Source organism: Miscanthus floridulus, chromosome 6 (genome assembly GCF_019320115.1).
Source record: "Miscanthus floridulus cultivar M001 chromosome 6, ASM1932011v1, whole genome shotgun sequence".
NCBI lineage: Eukaryota > Viridiplantae > Streptophyta > Magnoliopsida > Poales > Poaceae > Miscanthus > Miscanthus floridulus.
In genome coordinates this window covers 72,174,607-72,189,301 of record NC_089585.1, presented here as the reverse complement: position 1 = coordinate 72,189,301, position 14,695 = coordinate 72,174,607, and positions in this window count along the sequence as shown.

Below are 14,695 nucleotides of genomic sequence, written 5' to 3'. Positions count from 1 at the left end.
CTGAGAGATAACCGGAAAGTAATAACAGATTACAAGAAACATGGGATCGTATATATCCTATTAGATCTCATAACATCTTTAGGATATCCTCTCCGTGCCTTGCGGGGGTCGCCGAGCAGAATCGTGCCCCGCAAGGCTCCTTCTTGCGGGCTGGACCACCCCTGGAGGTATAGCCCATGTGACCTGCCGTGGGTATCCGGGGTCGTACCCCCCACATCCATTCATATGTATTGTTATCTTTTTCATTTTAGTTTAGCAAGCTTCAAATATGAGACCATTCCATATGCAATCCCTCATGTCTCATTAACTAATAATCACGAGCTTGTTTTCACATAGTACATAGAAATCCCACAATAAATAAGCCTTCACATGAATTCATTTACATTGTTGTCTTGTGCTTGAACTAGATTGTTTATACAACAACACATTATTTTGGCTTTCACTAAGTACCTGTGAGATAACCTATTACCTGTCCACACTTAGCAAATGGGTTAGTCCTTTAATCACATTGTCATTCAATCAACCAAAACCCACTAAAGGGCTAGATGCACTTTCACATTTGTCAAGTGTATGTTGATAATATCATCTTTGGATCATCAAATGAAGATTCTTGTAAAGAGTTTGGTGAATTGATGTCGAAGGAGTTCGAGATGTCCATGATTGGAGAGCTTACATTCTTTCTTGGTTTTCAAGTCAAGCAAATGAGAGAAGGGATCTTCATCTCTCAAGAGAAATACACAAAAGATCTTCTCAATAGATTCAAGATGGATGAATGTAAGCCAATCAAGACACCAATGGTAACTAATGGACATCTCGACCTAGATTAGGGAGGTAACACGGTTGATCAAACTCTCTACTGCTCTATGATTGGTAGCTTGTTATATTTAACCGCATCTAGGCCCGACATCATGTTTAGTGTGTGTATGTGTGCTAGATTTCAAGCTAAGCCTAAGGAATCACATTTAATTGCCGTAAAAAGAATCCTTATGTATCTTAAGCACACACCAAGCATTGGCCTTTGGTATGCCAAAGGAGCTAGATTTGAATTAATTGGCTATTCCGATTCGAATTATGCCAGATGCAAAGTTGATAGAAAAAGCATATTCGGAGGGTGCCATTTGCTTGGTAGATCACTTGTGTCTTGGTCCTCCAAGAAACAAAATAGTGTGGCCTTGTCCACCGCCGAAGCGGAATACATTGCCATGGGTGCTTGTTGTGCACAAATACTTTATATGAAACAAACTTTGCTAGACTATGGTGTAGTTCTAGAAAAAGTACCTCTTTTGTGCGACAATGAAAGTGCGGTAAAACTTGCAAATAATCTGGTTCAACACTCTCACACCAAGCACATAGATATCTGCCATCACTTTCTTAGAGATCTTGTTGCTAAAAATGATATATCATTAGAAGGTGTAAGAACCGAGGATCAATTGGCAGATATCTTTACTAAACCGCTAGATGAGGCAACATTTTGTAGATTGCGGAATGAGCTCAATGTGCTTGATTTTAGCAACTTTACAAAAAGATGAGCTTGTGTTGTCCCTTGCATTACATTGTAATATACAACATGTTTAATGTTTGGTAATGCATATAGGGTTTGTCTAACATGGTTAAGATAACCGCTGAAAAGCATGTGAAGAAGCTTAACCTTGGATCAAACTTGACAAGCAACTAGATTTACTTTCAAGTATTGCATTGCATATGCATGATTGTTGTTTGTCGTTTATCTAAATTTGCCCTCTTATTGCCTATGTTCTTAAAAAGATTTATAGCCTAAGGCAAAATATTTTTGAAAAAATATGAGGGTTTGAGAGAGGTCACTCACATCAGTCCCAATTGGTGTTTATTTGGATCTTATTGGAATGGGGACTTGATTGGGAATAGGCAGCACGAAGGATATTGAAGATTCGCTGAAGAAAAAGTGACCTGGATGCTGCACCAGACTCTAATGTCCAGTGTCCGGTCAGTTCACAGGAGGTGAACAGCTGCCGAGCAGGAGCGACCAGACGCTGAAAACAGTGTTTTCCCAGTGTCCGGTTAGAAGGAGCTTCAACGTTCGGTCGATCATGAAAACGTCATGGCTAGGTGGCCGCACTTTGGCTGCGTCCGGTCGGTGTCCACCGGACGCGTCCAGTCATGATTCCAGAGGATTTGGACCTCTCTGGAATCAACCGGACGCTGGGTGGTAGCGTCCGGTCGCTGCCACCAGAGCGTCCAGTTAGTAGAAAACATGTGGGATACGGATTCTTTTCTTTTTCCTTCTCTATTCCATTCAGGGGGCACCTTATAAGAAAATCACCATGTGTGTTAACCTAATCTGCCATCTTCCTCGCACTACCATGTCACCATAGCCGCTGCCTCTAGTGCTCGCCGCACCCACACCATAGCTCCCTGCCCATCGCAGTTGCTCCCATGCGCCACCGTGCTCGCGTGCCTCCCCGCACCACCGCATCATAGCTCCTAAGCTACCGCGAGCTCGCCTCTGCCCTAGCCGTCGATTTCGCTGTGTACCCATGCCTCAGCGCTGCTAGTGCCCTAGCCTCCATGCCAAGCACCGCCAAACAGCACCACCGGCTGCAATCCCACAGCACCATGCCCCTGCAGTGCCCTAGCGCCCCCAAATTGCATCCTCACCGGTGACCTAAATCGCAATCCAGTGCCATTGATCCACGCCACTGCAAACCCTAAGTCTTTCGATGGTTCCCCGTGTGACGCTTCTCTTTTCTTGGGTCACTGGTTCGATAGGTAGCAAGCCTCCATTTCAATCTCGTACCTAAATTGCTTGCTTCCTAGGGTTTTGTATTTATTAGATATATTGTATTTATTCGTATATCCTATCTATTCCATCATGCAGTGAGTCCAGTGCCATTGAGATCAGTGGTTGCAGTTGTCAGTCAACTCGAGGCCAAGCTTGTGAGTAAGGATCGAGGCCAAGCCTCAAAAGTATTAGCGACAGTTGTTCTTTGTCAGAGGCAGCAGCTCTTGTTAGATGGCTCGTGTGAAGAACATCAAAGGTGGTCTAGGTGATGAGGATCCAAGGTGTCTGCCTCGCTTGCCTATAGATCCAAAAGGCAAGGCGACGAAGAAGATTGCATCAAAGAAGCGCAAGTACCCAGATGCAGAGATAGCTAGAGCAGCCGCAGAGCATGCCGAGAGAGGAGGTGCTCGTAGTGCAGTCTGGATCATAGATCAGCTTTCACCAGATGCGAGGGCTACACTTTAGGAGGTTGAGCACCTACATGGTGGTCTAGCTGGGACTCTCATGATTGGTGGACGATGTCATGCTATTGATGAGGGTCAGCCTTAGGGGGAGTCACAGCAGTAGGCACCACTAGTAGAGCAGACTCAGGAGGGTCAAGAGGGATAGCAGGCAGAGGAGACAAAGCAGGCACCTTAGCCACAGCTTTGCCGCTCTAGTTGTACTCATGCTCTAGTCACGCCAAGGGCAGATACATAGCAGGAGGGGTTCTCGTCCACCGCCCAGACCACAAGGGTCCTTTTCTAGTGACCCATCTTGACTTGAGGGCCGCCACAGGCCAAGCAAGTGCAGCAGCTAAGGTTCGTGGACTTTGAGGTGTGGTTTCCGCCTGAGGAGAGATGATAGAGCATCAGAGGGCTTCTACACACCACTCCAGGAGGACTTCTACAATGCATACCTTAACAGTGGTGCTGTATTCAGATCTCAGAGGGTGTGCCACTTTGATTCTATAGTTGTAGCAGCTGGAGAGCACATTCGCCCCTACCTTGCATATCTGCTAGGGCTAACAGATTTGATTGGACGGACCAGATTATATGTTCCATCTAGGGTTCGTTAGTTCTATGCTTCTCTCTTTATTGACTCGCACCATAACTTCATTCACTTTGCATTCAAGAGGTAGAGATTATTGGCTAATGAGCACTAGGGTTAGGGAGATACTCAGACTTCAGGAGCAGCCTATCAGATTGCATGAGGTTTGCTATGGATAGATAGCGCCTCCCAGATGCCCACATGGTGGTATGGTGCCCCCTACTGACTTGGTTCACCACTGCTTCACCGAGCCCTTCAGCAAAGGGTCGCACAGGAACCCTAGAGATCTTACTCTTATTGCTTGTGTGCTTGAGACTATCATGAGGAGGACATTGCTACTAAGGATGGGGTATTGCGAGGGCTTGACTCGCATATAGTTGTGGCTTATCAACTCTCTAATGTAGCAGACCATCTTTGATACTTGGGATCTTCTTCTATCAGAGATGGAGGACACTATAGCTGAGGGCTTCAGAGGTCATAGGCAGCTACCCTATGCTCACTGGATCACATTCCTTATCCACAGAGCAGTCACAGTGAGGCCGCCAGAGATGCTTGCTGAGTACATTGGTGCGACGATAGAGTTTCCCTGCTTATAATATGACATAGATGATTTGGCATAGTACACCTATAGCACCTAGTCAGCTACATCATTGTCCTGAGGTGCCATAGACTATAGCCTAGCAGGATGATATTATCAGGGGCATTGCAGCTACAGAGGAGGAGAAACTTGCTCAGCAAGAGGGGTTGGTCGTGAGTGACCCCAGTGATAGTTCTGATAATGACTACCAGCCCATTCCTCAGATGCCTCCTTAGTGACATGATCATGAGGCTGGCAGCTCTAGTTCAGCGCCACTAGCCCCACAGACAGACCCACTCTCCTTGCTATACTTGAGCGGATGAGGCAGGATCAAATTCACCAGGCTCAGGAGACAGCTGCCACATTTGCACAGTTCTAGACTCAGTAGGATGGGTTCTAGCATCAACAGTAGCAGATCCAGCAGTAGCAGTAGTTGGTTATTCAGCAGTAGACATAGGCTCTACAACAGTAGTAGCAGGCCATGCATCAGCAGTAGCTCCTCATGCAGCAGCAGCTTTTTGGATTTATGTAGCATGTAGTGATAGCTATTAGGGCTCCACCGCCACAGCCTACGCCCTAGCTTGGTCAGTCTGCCACCACTTCCATGACTCTAGTGTTACAGCCTAGTGGGCTTCAGAGTTAGGGACAGCCACTAGCACAGTTTGCTTCTCCTACAGAGCAGGTGTCCTAGTGGTTTGCTATGTCAGTGCCAGCCCCGTAGTTCACACCGTTTCGTACGGGCTTCACATCGGTTGAGACATCATCGCTGCTAGAGCCCGAGACCATAGTGTATAGGAGCCTTGGTGCTTCCTTCAGTGAGTTGACAGGGTAGCCACTCCTCCATATCTACATGTCCTAGGTCCTTCTATTGTTGCACCAATTATGGGGACTAAAGAGACGCTCCCTTCGTCAGTGGCATCATCAGAGCCCGCTGCTTCAGTCATACCAGCTTAGCCTACAGCAGCTCCAGTTCCTGATCTGACCTAGACTGCTTTAGCTTCACTACCAGCTATAGAGGGTCAGACAGCTCAGAGCTCAGGGTCAAATGATGATGGTGACCAGTTCCAGCTCGCTCCTCGTACCTCAGCGCTCGGCTCATCCGCTGTAGCCCCGCCGACTAACCCTTAGGTTTTGGTGTTTGGCGCCAAAGGGGGAGAGGGTTCGAGTATGCTAGTCTTAGGGGGAGCTTAGTTATTATATTAGCTTATCTATTACATTTGGAGTTTTTTTATGTGTGATACACTATTATGCATTCATCATGTGTTTACTTTCATGCATTGAACTATATATATGTGATAGTGATATCTATGTAATCGTGATATATGACATGTGTGCTCTCTACTTTTGAATCATTTATATGTCATTTCACTTGTGCTATGCTCATTTGTTTTTGCTACCGTGTTTTAACTCCAATGCAAATGAGCTTTATTACTTGTACTCATGCTTATTTCATATCTTTTGAGTACATCATGTTGGCTTGGGTCATATAAGCTTGACTAACACCTTTGTTCTTATTGCTAAAAGCTTATATGATCCAAGCATGTTAAAAACCTCATCTCTTTCACATACTCGAGGTGGTATTGTCATCAATCACCAAAAAGGGGGAGATTGAAAGAATCTAGGCCCCTAGTTGGGTTTCGGTGATTAATGACAATACACGATTACTATGACTAACATGTGTTTTGTAGAGGCAATTTAGTTAGGTCATGGTAATGGAGATCGATTGGGCAATTGTGGCAGAACCTCCTAAATTATAGGATCCACATGCACCTTATCACTATCCAACAACCTCTGATGACTATGCATATGTTTCTAGGTAACTTAAGAAGACTGTCGGGTGTCCTCAAGAAAACCCCGAATCATCCATGATTTCCGAGCAGGATCCCATTACAGAGTCATTGCAGTATTACAACATTTATTCAAATATCTACATCAGAGTAAAGTAGCGGAAGTCTTACAATAACTTAGTTTACAAACCAGTTGTTTCAAACCTTACAAACTAAGTTCGATAATTATTACAAAACATAGTAGTGGAGTGGCATTAGTAACATAATACAAACACACAATATAAGTACCCTGCCCAAGGGTCACACAGTTACTTATCATCATCGACCTGAACAATAGTCATGCAACATGGTCCAAAATAGACCTGCTCATGAACCTCACCTGCAATAAGGATCAACGAACCTTGAGTACAAAAGTACTCAACAAGACTTAACCGAAATAAAAACTAATAAAACTTAGGAATGCAGGCTTAGGGATTCAAGGTATGGCTTTAGCAATAATCAAAGTTCTTTTGCGTAAAATCTCTTTAACAAAATTCTTTATATCAACATTTAAAACTTCACAAGAACCGCATATGAATCTACCATGATCCATAATGAGATCATGAACTTCATATCAACTTCTTCCTCAAAAATTAGCTCAAGTTTCATTTATTTACTACAATGATGAACAGTGAGTTGAGTCTCCATAACCTGAGGAGCAATGACGATTCGAACCGATTAAAATCTAGCTGGGAATTCTAGACCACACGACATATGCAGGTCCTCGACCTACATATACCAACCTACCCTCAGATCCTCTAAAACAAGAATGGGTCTGCGCCACCCGAGAATACAGCTACTCCACAAATCTAGCCCATTGCCACATGGGTACACGCTATTCCCGCCATCTCTCCACTCCTAGTGCGTGAGTAGCCATTCTCGTAATAGAATAGCCAAGTTAAGGCTTACCGGAGTATGTGGTTAGTACTACAAAGTCTCACCTCTTGCAATTCAACAACTGGACAGACCTTAATCGACACAGGCGGAAAGAACCCGCTCACAAGACCTCCATGTCTTGTGGCTCTCACACACCGAGTCCGCCCGGTCTAGATTTATTACTCCATAATTCCATATCATATGATAATGTAAGTAACCAAAGATCCATTTAAAACTTGCAGGTGACAGGTAATCACCCGACTTTCATCGTTCTAAGCATAGCTAAGCATAACTAGGCATATATGAATTAACTGGGGGGCAAGGTTATAAGTCGGTTAGATCTGAGAGATAACCGGAAAGTAATAACAGATTACAAGAAACATGGGATCGTATATATCCTATTAGATCTCATAACATCTTTAGGATATCCTCTCCGTGCCTTGCGGGGGTCGCCGAGCAGAATCGTGCCCCGCAAGGCTCCTTCTTGCGGGCTGGACCACCCCTGGAGGTATAGCCCATGTGACCTGCCGTGGGTATCCGGGGTCGTACCCCCCACATCCATTCATATGTATTGTTATCTTTTTCATTTTAGTTTAGCAAGCTTCAAATATGAGACCATTCCATATGCAATCCCTCATGTCTCATTAACTAATAATCACGAGCTTGTTTTCACATAGTACATAGAAATCCCACAATAAATAAGCCTTCACATGAATTCATTTACATTGTTGTCTTGTGCTTGAACTAGATTGTTTATACAACAACACATTATTTTGGCTTTCACTAAGTACCTGTGAGATAACCTATTACCTGTCCACACTTAGCAAATGGGTTAGTCCTTTAATCACATTGTCATTCAATCAACCAAAACCCACTAAAGGGCTAGATGCACTTTCACATTTGTCAAGTGTATGTTGATAATATCATCTTTGGATCATCAAATGAAGATTCTTGTAAAGAGTTTGGTGAATTGATGTCGAAGGAGTTCGAGATGTCCATGATTGGAGAGCTTACATTCTTTCTTGGTTTTCAAGTCAAGCAAATGAGAGAAGGGATCTTCATCTCTCAAGAGAAATACACAAAAGATCTTCTCAATAGATTCAAGATGGATGAATGTAAGCCAATCAAGACACCAATGGTAACTAATGGACATCTCGACCTAGATTAGGGAGGTAACACGGTTGATCAAACTCTCTACTGCTCTATGATTGGTAGCTTGTTATATTTAACCGCATCTAGGCCCGACATCATGTTTAGTGTGTGTATGTGTGCTAGATTTCAAGCTAAGCCTAAGGAATCACATTTAATTGCCGTAAAAAGAATCCTTATGTATCTTAAGCACACACCAAGCATTGGCCTTTGGTATGCCAAAGGAGCTAGATTTGAATTAATTGGCTATTCCGATTCGAATTATGCCAGATGCAAAGTTGATAGAAAAAGCATATTCGGAGGGTGCCATTTGCTTGGTAGATCACTTGTGTCTTGGTCCTCCAAGAAACAAAATAGTGTGGCCTTGTCCACCGCCGAAGCGGAATACATTGCCATGGGTGCTTGTTGTGCACAAATACTTTATATGAAACAAACTTTGCTAGACTATGGTGTAGTTCTAGAAAAAGTACCTCTTTTGTGCGACAATGAAAGTGCGGTAAAACTTGCAAATAATCTGGTTCAACACTCTCACACCAAGCACATAGATATCTGCCATCACTTTCTTAGAGATCTTGTTGCTAAAAATGATATATCATTAGAAGGTGTAAGAACCGAGGATCAATTGGCAGATATCTTTACTAAACCGCTAGATGAGGCAACATTTTGTAGATTGCGGAATGAGCTCAATGTGCTTGATTTTAGCAACTTTACAAAAAGATGAGCTTGTGTTGTCCCTTGCATTACATTGTAATATACAACATGTTTAATGTTTGGTAATGCATATAGGGTTTGTCTAACATGGTTAAGATAACCGCTGAAAAGCATGTGAAGAAGCTTAACCTTGGATCAAACTTGACAAGCAACTAGATTTACTTTCAAGTATTGCATTGCATATGCATGATTGTTGTTTGTCGTTTATCTAAATTTGCCCTCTTATTGCCTATGTTCTTAAAAAGATTTATAGCCTAAGGCAAAATATTTTTGAAAAAATATGAGGGTTTGAGAGAGGTCACTCACATCAGTCCCAATTGGTGTTTATTTGGATCTTATTGGAATGGGGACTTGATTGGGAATAGGCAGCACGAAGGATATTGAAGATTCGCTGAAGAAAAAGTGACCTGGATGCTGCACCAGACTCTAATGTCCAGTGTCCGGTCAGTTCACAGGAGGTGAACAGCTGCCGAGCAGGAGCGACCAGACGCTGAAAACAGTGTTTTCCCAGTGTCCGGTTAGAAGGAGCTTCAACGTTCGGTCGATCATGAAAACGTCATGGCTAGGTGGCCGCACTTTGGCTGCGTCCGGTCGGTGTCCACCGGACGCGTCCAGTCATGATTCCAGAGGATTTGGACCTCTCTGGAATCAACCGGACGCTGGGTGGTAGCGTCCGGTCGCTGCCACCAGAGCGTCCAGTTAGTAGAAAACATGTGGGATACGGATTCTTTTCTTTTTCCTTCTCTATTCCATTCAGGGGGCACCTTATAAGAAAATCACCATGTGTGTTAACCTAATCTGCCATCTTCCTCGCACTACCATGTCACCATAGCCGCTGCCTCTAGTGCTCGCCGCACCCACACCATAGCTCCCTGCCCATCGCAGTTGCTCCCATGCGCCACCGTGCTCGCGTGCCTCCCCGCACCACCGCATCATAGCTCCTAAGCTACCGCGAGCTCGCCTCTGCCCTAGCCGTCGATTTCGCTGTGTACCCATGCCTCAGCGCTGCTAGTGCCCTAGCCTCCATGCCAAGCACCGCCAAACAGCACCACCGGCTGCAATCCCACAGCACCATGCCCCTGCAGTGCCCTAGCGCCCCCAAATTGCATCCTCACCGGTGACCTAAATCGCAATCCAGTGCCATTGATCCACGCCACTGCAAACCCTAAGTCTTTCGATGGTTCCCCGTGTGACGCTTCTCTTTTCTTGGGTCACTGGTTCGATAGGTAGCAAGCCTCCATTTCAATCTCGTACCTAAATTGCTTGCTTCCTAGGGTTTTGTATTTATTAGATATATTGTATTTATTCGTATATCCTATCTATTCCATCATGCAGTGAGTCCAGTGCCATTGAGATCAGTGGTTGCAGTTGTCAGTCAACTCGAGGCCAAGCTTGTGAGTAAGGATCGAGGCCAAGCCTCAAAAGTATTAGCGACAGTTGTTCTTTGTCAGAGGCAGCAGCTCTTGTTAGATGGCTCGTGTGAAGAACATCAAAGGTGGTCTAGGTGATGAGGATCCAAGGTGTCTGCCTCGCTTGCCTATAGATCCAAAAGGCAAGGCGACGAAGAAGATTGCATCAAAGAAGCGCAAGTACCCAGATGCAGAGATAGCTAGAGCAGCCGCAGAGCATGCCGAGAGAGGAGGTGCTCGTAGTGCAGTCTGGATCATAGATCAGCTTTCACCAGATGCGAGGGCTACACTTTAGGAGGTTGAGCACCTACATGGTGGTCTAGCTGGGACTCTCATGATTGGTGGACGATGTCATGCTATTGATGAGGGTCAGCCTTAGGGGGAGTCACAGCAGTAGGCACCACTAGTAGAGCAGACTCAGGAGGGTCAAGAGGGATAGCAGGCAGAGGAGACAAAGCAGGCACCTTAGCCACAGCTTTGCCGCTCTAGTTGTACTCATGCTCTAGTCACGCCAAGGGCAGATACATAGCAGGAGGGGTTCTCGTCCACCGCCCAGACCACAAGGGTCCTTTTCTAGTGACCCATCTTGACTTGAGGGCCGCCACAGGCCAAGCAAGTGCAGCAGCTAAGGTTCGTGGACTTTGAGGTGTGGTTTCCGCCTGAGGAGAGATGATAGAGCATCAGAGGGCTTCTACACACCACTCCAGGAGGACTTCTACAATGCATACCTTAACAGTGGTGCTGTATTCAGATCTCAGAGGGTGTGCCACTTTGATTCTATAGTTGTAGCAGCTGGAGAGCACATTCGCCCCTACCTTGCATATCTGCTAGGGCTAACAGATTTGATTGGACGGACCAGATTATATGTTCCATCTAGGGTTCGTTAGTTCTATGCTTCTCTCTTTATTGACTCGCACCATAACTTCATTCACTTTGCATTCAAGAGGTAGAGATTATTGGCTAATGAGCACTAGGGTTAGGGAGATACTCAGACTTCAGGAGCAGCCTATCAGATTGCATGAGGTTTGCTATGGATAGATAGCGCCTCCCAGATGCCCACATGGTGGTATGGTGCCCCCTACTGACTTGGTTCACCACTGCTTCACCGAGCCCTTCAGCAAAGGGTCGCACAGGAACCCTAGAGATCTTACTCTTATTGCTTGTGTGCTTGAGACTATCATGAGGAGGACATTGCTACTAAGGATGGGGTATTGCGAGGGCTTGACTCGCATATAGTTGTGGCTTATCAACTCTCTAATGTAGCAGACCATCTTTGATACTTGGGATCTTCTTCTATCAGAGATGGAGGACACTATAGCTGAGGGCTTCAGAGGTCATAGGCAGCTACCCTATGCTCACTGGATCACATTCCTTATCCACAGAGCAGTCACAGTGAGGCCGCCAGAGATGCTTGCTGAGTACATTGGTGCGACGATAGAGTTTCCCTGCTTATAATATGACATAGATGATTTGGCATAGTACACCTATAGCACCTAGTCAGCTACATCATTGTCCTGAGGTGCCATAGACTATAGCCTAGCAGGATGATATTATCAGGGGCATTGCAGCTACAGAGGAGGAGAAACTTGCTCAGCAAGAGGGGTTGGTCGTGAGTGACCCCAGTGATAGTTCTGATAATGACTACCAGCCCATTCCTCAGATGCCTCCTTAGTGACATGATCATGAGGCTGGCAGCTCTAGTTCAGCGCCACTAGCCCCACAGACAGACCCACTCTCCTTGCTATACTTGAGCGGATGAGGCAGGATCAAATTCACCAGGCTCAGGAGACAGCTGCCACATTTGCACAGTTCTAGACTCAGTAGGATGGGTTCTAGCATCAACAGTAGCAGATCCAGCAGTAGCAGTAGTTGGTTATTCAGCAGTAGACATAGGCTCTACAACAGTAGTAGCAGGCCATGCATCAGCAGTAGCTCCTCATGCAGCAGCAGCTTTTTGGATTTATGTAGCATGTAGTGATAGCTATTAGGGCTCCACCGCCACAGCCTACGCCCTAGCTTGGTCAGTCTGCCACCACTTCCATGACTCTAGTGTTACAGCCTAGTGGGCTTCAGAGTTAGGGACAGCCACTAGCACAGTTTGCTTCTCCTACAGAGCAGGTGTCCTAGTGGTTTGCTATGTCAGTGCCAGCCCCGTAGTTCACACCGTTTCGTACGGGCTTCACATCGGTTGAGACATCATCGCTGCTAGAGCCCGAGACCATAGTGTATAGGAGCCTTGGTGCTTCCTTCAGTGAGTTGACAGGGTAGCCACTCCTCCATATCTACATGTCCTAGGTCCTTCTATTGTTGCACCAATTATGGGGACTAAAGAGACGCTCCCTTCGTCAGTGGCATCATCAGAGCCCGCTGCTTCAGTCATACCAGCTTAGCCTACAGCAGCTCCAGTTCCTGATCTGACCTAGACTGCTTTAGCTTCACTACCAGCTATAGAGGGTCAGACAGCTCAGAGCTCAGGGTCAAATGATGATGGTGACCAGTTCCAGCTCGCTCCTCGTACCTCAGCGCTCGGCTCATCCGCTGTAGCCCCGCCGACTAACCCTTAGGTTTTGGTGTTTGGCGCCAAAGGGGGAGAGGGTTCGAGTATGCTAGTCTTAGGGGGAGCTTAGTTATTATATTAGCTTATCTATTACATTTGGAGTTTTTTTATGTGTGATACACTATTATGCATTCATCATGTGTTTACTTTCATGCATTGAACTATATATATGTGATAGTGATATCTATGTAATCGTGATATATGACATGTGTGCTCTCTACTTTTGAATCATTTATATGTCATTTCACTTGTGCTATGCTCATTTGTTTTTGCTACCGTGTTTTAACTCCAATGCAAATGAGCTTTATTACTTGTACTCATGCTTATTTCATATCTTTTGAGTACATCATGTTGGCTTGGGTCATATAAGCTTGACTAACACCTTTGTTCTTATTGCTAAAAGCTTATATGATCCAAGCATGTTAAAAACCTCATCTCTTTCACATACTCGAGGTGGTATTGTCATCAATCACCAAAAAGGGGGAGATTGAAAGAATCTAGGCCCCTAGTTGGGTTTCGGTGATTAATGACAATACACGATTACTATGACTAACATGTGTTTTGTAGAGGCAATTTAGTTAGGTCATGGTAATGGAGATCGATTGGGCAATTGTGGCAGAACCTCCTAAATTATAGGATCCACATGCACCTTATCACTATCCAACAACCTCTGATGACTATGCATATGTTTCTAGGTAACTTAAGAAGACTGTCGGGTGTCCTCAAGAAAACCCCGAATCATCCATGATTTCCGAGCAGGATCCCATTACAGAGTCATTGCAGTATTACAACATTTATTCAAATATCTACATCAGAGTAAAGTAGCGGAAGTCTTACAATAACTTAGTTTACAAACCAGTTGTTTCAAACCTTACAAACTAAGTTCGATAATTATTACAAAACATAGTAGTGGAGTGGCATTAGTAACATAATACAAACACACAATATAAGTACCCTGCCCAAGGGTCACACAGTTACTTATCATCATCGACCTGAACAATAGTCATGCAACATGGTCCAAAATAGACCTGCTCATGAACCTCACCTGCAATAAGGATCAACGAACCTTGAGTACAAAAGTACTCAACAAGACTTAACCGAAATAAAAACTAATAAAACTTAGGAATGCAGGCTTAGGGATTCAAGGTATGGCTTTAGCAATAATCAAAGTTCTTTTGCGTAAAATCTCTTTAACAAAATTCTTTATATCAACATTTAAAACTTCACAAGAACCGCATATGAATCTACCATGATCCATAATGAGATCATGAACTTCATATCAACTTCTTCCTCAAAAATTAGCTCAAGTTTCATTTATTTACTACAATGATGAACAGTGAGTTGAGTCTCCATAACCTGAGGAGCAATGACGATTCGAACCGATTAAAATCTAGCTGGGAATTCTAGACCACACGACATATGCAGGTCCTCGACCTACATATACCAACCTACCCTCAGATCCTCTAAAACAAGAATGGGTCTGCGCCACCCGAGAATACAGCTACTCCACAAATCTAGCCCATTGCCACATGGGTACACGCTATTCCCGCCATCTCTCCACTCCTAGTGCGTGAGTAGCCATTCTCGTAATAGAATAGCCAAGTTAAGGCTTACCGGAGTATGTGGTTAGTACTACAAAGTCTCACCTCTTGCAATTCAACAACTGGACAGACCTTAATCGACACAGGCGGAAAGAACCCGCTCACAAGACCTCCATGTCTTGTGGCTCTCACACACCGAGTCCGCCCGGTCTAGATTTATTACTCCATAATTCCATATCATATGATAATGTAAGTAACCAAA